Here is an 8,822-nt window from a genome sequence, read left to right on the forward strand (position 1 = left end):
CCCACTCTTGTGGAATTTTTTTTTTTTTTTTTTTTAGAGAGAGAGAGAAAAATTTTTTAATCTTTATTTTTTAGTTTTCGGTAGACACAACATCTTTGTTTCATTTTTATTTGGTGCTGAGGATTGAACCCAGAGCCCCGCGCATGCCAGCCGAACACGATACCTCTTGAGCCACATCCCCAGTCCCCAACTCTTGTGTTTTTTAAAAGCAGGTTATTAGCTTCCTTCTTGTCTTCATGTCTCTTTTTTCTGTCGTTTTCCTTTTCTTGTGGTCCTTTTTCCACTTCAAGCTTACAGGGTTTAAGAATGGTTTGTTAATATTTGAGGATTAAAAAAATAAAATGGCATAGAGTTTGCTATACACATCCTCCCTACATTTTGTTTTATATATATATATATATATATATATATATATATATATATATATATTTTTAACTTGGTGCTGAGGATCTAACCCAGTTCCTCACATGTGCTAGGCATGTGTGCTACCACTGAGCCACAACCTCAGCCCCTCCTCTATACTTTAAATTATATCTAGACTATAATATTTAATATAACATAAATGCTATGTAAATAGTTGTCTTACTCCATTGTTGAAGGAATAATGGCAAGAAAAGATCTGTATATGCTCAGTACTAAGTTCTAGAAAAAACAATTACCATCTTCATTTGGTTGAAACCAAAGATGCAGAACCCAAGGATGCAGAGGACCAACTGTGTATGCATGTATTTATTATATATTCCTATCAGAGTAACACAAGGTTTATGCATAGGTAATACATTGATCTAGCATATTGGGAAATGTAAACATGTTTAAAAGAAGGTTGTAAATATGGGTTACCCAAACCCAGACCATTTAAAAAATTATTAACGATAATTTTGCCTTTTCTTCTAGTGAGTTTTATTGATCATCTAAAGAACCCCATGCATTGATTTTGAGGAGCTTGAAATACATTTGTGTAATTGAGAAATGCCTTTAGCACATTGCATAGAGAGGTGTTTTTCCACTTAATGCTTCTTTTAGCATATAATAGTAGGAGGAAGAAAAAAAGATCTGTCATTGAGCAAGTCTCCTGGGGATGAACTAGACAATGTTATGTGAAGGAGACACTTACGTATGGGTAAGAAAGCCTCCTAATTGCCTGTGAGTAATCTTATGAGAATCAAAAGAAGGAGCTGACAGTAAAGCCATGAAAAGATGAGAAAGAAAAGCACTAGTCAAGATTAGTCAGCCACCTGTCTTCATCCTTTGACAACCATGTTTAGGAGGTTCTTTTTTCCTGAATTTGGTTACCATAGTAACAGACCTTTAAAATGCCCTCAAATCAATTTACAGAATTACTGCCCATATTGAGTACAGCAACACAAAGAGATTGTTAAGTTGTTAAAATCTATTTTTAAATTATTATGTAATTTAAATGATCCATCAAGCTTTTGGATATATAATTTAGACAATCATGAATTGCATTTTAGCAAAAGGAATTTTAAATTCCTATCCATTATTATTAGATGATGGGTTTAGAAGTTCAATTATTAAAATATGTCATTTCAATGAATGACTTCTAATTAATTTTAAATAAGATAGAATTCACAAATGTTCTGAGCCTAGTTTTAAAAACACATTTATTATTATGCTTTACACTCATTGGTGAACTTTTAGGAGTCATTCATGGCTTTAGCTAATTGCACAGATAATTTAAAAGGAATTGCTGTGACTTGGTCTTGTGATCCTCAAAGAGCATATATGATTTCTTTCTTGGCATTGCTAGGCATTGAACCCAGAGCAACATTCATGCTAGGCAAGTACTACATCCTCTATCCTGATTTAAAACAAAACAAAACAAAAAAACAGTGTTTACACATGTGGAAAAAAATCTGCCTCATGCTATATACAGTTGTTAAAATAAGGCTTGTTTTTAAAAATTAAAAAAAATTATAGTGACTGTTGATTTTTATTTTTAATGATTTTAATTTAAACTTTTTTTGGTACTGGAGATTGAACCCAGGGGCACTTTACCACTGAGTTGCATCCCCAATCCTTCTTATTTTTTATTTTGAGACAGCATCTAGCTAAGTTGCCAAGGCTGGCCTTGACCTTGCAATCTGCCTCAGCCTCCCAAGTTGCTAGGGAATTACAGATATGTGCCAGTTACGGTGTTTGGCTGCCATTTTTAGCAAACGAAAGTTTATCAAGAATTGTACAAATTGAACCTCTTTTACAGGAAATTTTAATATCACTTCTCACTTAACATAATATGGCAGTTACCATTAGTTATTTTCAAGTACTTTGGAGAACTAAACAAAGTCTGTCTAAATTGGCTCAGGAATTTAGGGTTCAGTTAAAGGAAAACTTCTCTCATGCTTTGAGTGATTGATTAAACAATGCTTAATCAATATTCAGAGAATTATGAAATTTCTCTAACTCTAGAAAAAGAATATTTTGTTTTGAGCACTCTTTTATTTCCCATAAACCACCAAACAACTGGTATTATTTTATTTGAATTACCCGACTCCGAGAATTGGGAGTAATGTAGATATACAGAAATATTTTCGTTTTGAAGTTCCTTATTTTTCCTTACTTTCATTTTCATTGATTTTTCTACCAGTTAATCCTAAACCTAGCCTTGGGTTGTTACTATTCATATTATATCCCTTGTACTGATTTGAGTGCTTAAATGTGCAAAGGATTTGACTTTTGAAATATGTAGAGTGATTCATTCCTTAAAGCTGAAATCCATAGTTCCCTTTTGAATTTCAAATAGTACCACCATATTAAAATAAAAACTTGGGGGCTGGGGTTGTGGCTCAGCGGTAGAGTGCTCGCCTTGCACATGCAATCCCCAGCACCACATAAAAATATATGAATAAAATAAAGGTATTATGTCCAGCTACAACTAAAAAATAAATATTAAAAAAAATAAAATAAAAATTAAAAGTGGAATAATTTTATTGTTAAATTAATCTTTTGAATAATATATTTATTTTTGCCCTGAAACCAAGAAAGTGTTCAATTTTAAGCATTATTAGAATATATCCAAAATAGGCAAATCCATTGAAGAAAGTGGTTTCTTAACATGAAGGGATTCTGTGAAATTGGGAATAGCTGCTAATGCAGATGGGGATTTCATTTTGAGGTGATGAAAGTGTGTTATAATTAATTGTTCTGATACCTTAAAATGTATTAAACCATAAGCATCTTTGTACTACATATTAACTTTACAAAAATAAAATAAATCCACTCCCCCAAAAACAAATATTAGAAAACCATTGAACATGCCCAGCTCAGAGAAAATTGGTGGGTGGCAGAGTTAATAGTCTTGAAGATGTTAGTGCTATAGTAATAAAGTATTAGCAAAAAAGATCCAAGGAGCAGAGTTGATTTGCAGCTCAGTCTTAATATAAGAATCAATTAACTTGAGTAGGCTGCTTAATTTTATTTAAAGATTATGACACAGAACAGAAAACCTTGGCTACTACTGGATGTGGCAAGGGGAAAAAAAAAAAAAGAGTACATGACATCCTGTGAGAGACTACATACCTTACAAAATGTAACCAAAAAAAGAAAAAACTTAAGTAAATATTCTGAAGGAATTATTGAGATGAAGTCAGCAGGAGAGAAAATTACTCTCTGGAGAAAATCGGCAATTTCAATTTTGCGAATTTTATTGCAAGATCTTTTTAAAGTTCTTCTCTGTTTTCCTGTCAGTAAAATTGTGCCTCTTATTTAAAGGCAAATCTCCCTGTGTTTGTACTACTGTTTCTCTTGGTTACTCTACATAAATTTGGTTACTGATTTAATTAAATTTAGCTACTAAAGAACCACTTTAAAATCAGAAATGTCTTAAACAGAATGTCTTCTGAAGAAAAATAGCTAGCAACAATTCTAAGAGATAACAATCATAATGGGAAAGAACCACCAGTATGTGGTTAGACATTATAATGTCCCAATCTCCTAACCAAAGATAAAATATAGGTTGAGTTAAATAACATAACATGCACTCTGGCAGAGTAAGTACAATAAATAAATGAGAAATGCTGTCTAAGAAATGGAACTAAGCCCCAAAGGGTCTCCTGACTCTTACTTCATTCTTTATAATAATGAAAACTATCCCTCAATACCTCAATTTATGTGTGCATGCACCTATTTTTACTGCAACTGTTTACTAGAGAAAAAAATTATCTTTATACTACTGCAGGGTGGAATTTTCAATTAATGAAATGACTTGTTAATTCCCAGAAATCTCCAAGTGGGATATAATATAGCTGCTACTAGAGACCAAGGGGACCTCATTCACTTTATTAAGGACTTTTAGAGAAAACCCTCAGCAAATAGCTCATGTTACTTGTTTTAGATTATATAAAACAAAATTGGTGTTGGTCCAGTCTGCAGGCACTTAGATTGGCTTTATAGATGACAGGCTGACTCACACTAGGCTTATTAGCAGTTCATTGGCAAGGGAGAGACTACATACCTTACAAAATGTAACCAAAAAAAGACACACACACACACACACACACACACACACACGCACACACATTCACACACACACATACACACACACACACACACACACAAAAAAAAAACAAACTGGTCATCAAACGAATCCAGGTGCCAGAATCTTCCAACAGTTTTTATTCCTTCTTTTAGCAATAATCAATAATCTAAAGATACCAAATGAGCCATTTAATTTCTTCAGTAAAACTCACGCTAAGGCAAGGGTATGGGTATTGTTGGTTTTACACGAAGAACTACCTGTACTAAGAATTCTACTTATGAGTGAAACAGAAAGGTGAGCTAAGTACAGAATAATAGACTCCAAAGGGACACAGGAATTTTAACTGCATGTTAAAGACAAGTAAGTTTTCAGAGAGGGGGAATTATATACTAGAGAAAGTATTTCAATTACTATCTTTGGTACAAAACTATATATACATAGTATATGCACAGTATATGCTATAGGTTGAATATGCTTTATCCAAAATGCTTGAGACTAGAAGTATTTCAGGACCTTAGTTTTTCTGGGATTGAACAGTGATTCTGTAGATTTTATTGGTTAAGCAACCATAATCTAAAAATCCCAAATCCAAATGCTCCAAAATCCTAAACTCTTTGAGCATCTTGTTTCTCTCTTTTTCTCTTTCTCACTACCCCACTCCCTTTCAGAAGAATAGCTTATATTCTCTTAACTCTAACTGAACAGAGGGCAAGATTACAAATAATTTTGAAAAACATTGAAGAATAATTGGGGGGAATATCCAGTGTTCTTCTCTCTCTCCTAGTAGGGAAAATGTCCATAAAAACAAACTTACTGACCTTTTCACTGCATAATTTTTTTTTTTACTCTGGGCCTAGAGGCTCAAGAGGCTGAGGCAGGGGGATCATGAGTTCAAAGCCAGCATCAGCAAAAGTGAGGTGCTAAGTAACTCAGTGAGACCCTGTCTCTAAATAAAATACAAAAAGGAGTGGGGATGTGGCTCAGTGGTTGAGTACCTCCCACCCCCAATTTTCTTACTCTGGGAAAACAGCATCTCCATACAATTTATCTTTTTGAATGTATGTTCATTTTTAGGTACAACTCATTGCACAATGCTTTTTGAATGAATGTTCATAGAAGAGAAAAATAAAGAAAACTATATATTCAAGGGCAGGAAACCACTAAAGTTATCTCTCAAATGGTTTTTGGATCATCTGCATCAGTATCAACTAGCAAGTGTGTTAGAGGCAAATTCATAGGCCAGGGTCCAAGAATTAATCAGAATCTCTGGGGAGAGGGTTCAGCAATCTGCATTTTTCACACACCTTATATGATCCTGGTATATCCTAAACTAAAAATCACTGTTACATTACTGCCACCTTAGGAAACAAGGTATACCTTTCCTTGAATTTGAGGACTGAGCTGTGAAACCAATGTTTGCTAATGTCTCTTGCCACAATCACCCTGATGTAAGGAACGGGAGATGGCAGAAGCAAAGATGAAAAAGACAAACTGATTTTATTTGCAGTGCTGGGGATCAAATGACACATGCTAGGCAAGCATTCTACCACTGAGTTATACCCCCAGAGCAGAGACAAAATAATTTCCCTTCAAATAAGACTCTAAATTCTTATGTAAGAATTTGTGGATTATCATGTTCAACAAGAATGGGAACTTATACTCCATATATGTATAATATGTCAAAATACATTCCACTGTCATGTAACATAACTAAAAAGAATAATTTTTTAAAAAAAAATGTAGGGATTTTTGTACTAAAAAATACAAAAATCCTAAAAATAAGAATACTACGATACTAAGAGACAAGAGTACTATCATACTAATGTTTTCAAATGGCATAAGAACTAATAATCATGTTTGACATTTTAGATTTTGATTCCAATTAAAGTGAACAAGAAACAAAAATAAAACAAAATTAAAAACTTGTGTTCAAGTGCTCTGCATCTCTGAGAAAAAAAGTAGTTATTTTAAATTTTTTTTCCAGGTAATTATGACAATTCTAATTTGCTTTTTTAATAAAAAGGTGAGAGAAATATTTTCCCCCATAACAAGACATCAAATTCCTTCTCTTCTTGCAATTTCCAAGCACTAAGAAGTCATCCATTCTCAACTCAGAGGGGGAGAACAGCATGCATACATATATGTAAACAGCATTACGGATGTAAGTAATATCCTGCATCATGAATAAGAAGGAAAATACAAATTCATTTACACTTGAAAAGATCAACATGGCTGATTGCTTCATCTGAACCAGAAATCTTTTTTTTTAGTTTTATGGCTACCCAGCATTTCAATTAATCTTATAAGACATTTTATAGCACTCATTTACTCACTAGGCATGAATCATCATAATGTCCACATATTATAAATACAATAAAATCTCAAACCAAAACAACAACCATCTTCTCCTCTCCCCAAAAAACTCTCCAATGCTAAAAATTCAGTCAACTATCACCCTTAATGCTCAAGGTTTAATGCTAACTTAAAAACAACTTAAACCATGGCTGACAAATATATACCAAAGCAAAGTAGATAATCAGAACCACACTCATGTCACTGTACCCCTCTCCTCCTACTACCTATCCATCTTCCTTACTTATTAGACATAAACCCCAGAATGACAACTAAGAGGGAATGGGGGTGTAGCCCTTTGATATAGAATGTGCTTAGCATGCATGAGGCCCTGGGTTTAATCCCCAGCACCAAAAAAAAAAAAAAAAAAAAAAAAAAAAAAAAAAAAAAGGAAAGGAAAAAGAGAAGAAAATTAATAAAGCTGCTGAAGAGATTGCTTCTTTAAGAATTTTTCTTGCCTGACTTGGTGGCTTACAACCTGTAATCACAGCAACTTAGGAGGCTAAAACACAAAGATCACAAATTTAAAGCAAGCCTGGGCAATTCAGTGAGACCCTGTCTCAAAACAAAATTACAAAAGAAAACAGCTATGGATATAGCTCAGTGGTAGAGCATTTGCCTAGCAGGCAGAAGGCCCAGTACTGCAAAGGAAAAAAAAAAAAACCATAAAACAAAACCCAAGAATTTTTACAAACCAATTATTTCCCAAATAAACTTTATTTTGAAAAAAATACTATAACATAGTCATATAAACTTAAATATGACACACAGAACAGTGAGTCAAATTATATACATGTGAAGTCACAGTTCATGTCAGATCATTCCCACTAATAGAAGGATAAAAAAGTATAGCTAAAGCAAAAATGCAGACAACTTAAACACAATCACAATATATGTATAAGTTTTCATTTTGTACTTAAGTACAGATGTTTAGATGAGACTTGATAAAAACTCACACAAGATAAAAAAAATATGCTTCCCAAATAATCAAAATTTATTTTACTTTTCTCACTGTCACTTAGATGGCATCAGTAATATCTATACAAAGTAGCACCACGGGTCAAGCTACTTTCCTTCCTCTGTGATTCAACATGATGCTTTCTGTATCTTGACTTAAGAACCTCTCCAGGTGCAGGAAAATAGAGTAATGACTTAATAATTTTCAAGACAGAAGCGATTTATTCAGAGAAAGGTGTTGTAGTATATAGCCTTCTAAGAATTCCATGTGTTATTGAGAAAAATATCAATATATAATCAGTGAAAGCAACGTATATATAATTTTTCATAATTCTTTTAAAAAGTGGAAGTAAATAGGAATAAAAGAATGAAGGCAACACAACATCTGGAACCTCTCACTGTCTGGGTATCTGAGGCAATTCAGAGCCAACCCCAAGATTATTCTATGAAGTCAGGGCCATTCCTGAATCATGGGGAAGATTCTAATTCTCCAGAAACAACCAGGGAACCAGTTTCAAAGGATAAGGACCCTAGCTACAATGGATTCAAACAGATTTACCCACTCTTTCATTAGTAGAGGGCAACAGAAAGACACCAAACTTGGGGACTGTAAACTGGTTCTACATGTTAACTGTTGACCTTGGACATAATAATCCATCTCTTGGAATGACGGTTTTCTCATCTCTAAAGTAGAAACTGTAAGATCCAGCTTATTGCATAGACTTCACAGCAATGAGAATAGAAGACAATATAATGCACTTGATGGGAGGGGAGTAAAACTTAGTGGCAGAGTGTTTGCCTCAAGTGTGCATTGCCCTGGGTTCTACACCCAGCACCACACACACAAATGAATAACAATAATGCACTTGATGATTTTGTAAACTATAAAGGATTATTCCTAGTAAATGAAGATCTGGGGACTTCTTTCTTAAATATTAAGGATAAAAGTCAATTTGAGATAATATTATAAAATCATTACTTTTTAAAACCAGGACAGGTGTCTATTCAATAGTAGCTG

The sequence above is a fragment of the Urocitellus parryii genome, chromosome 3 (genome assembly GCF_045843805.1).
Source record: "Urocitellus parryii isolate mUroPar1 chromosome 3, mUroPar1.hap1, whole genome shotgun sequence".
Lineage (NCBI taxonomy): Eukaryota > Metazoa > Chordata > Mammalia > Rodentia > Sciuridae > Urocitellus > Urocitellus parryii.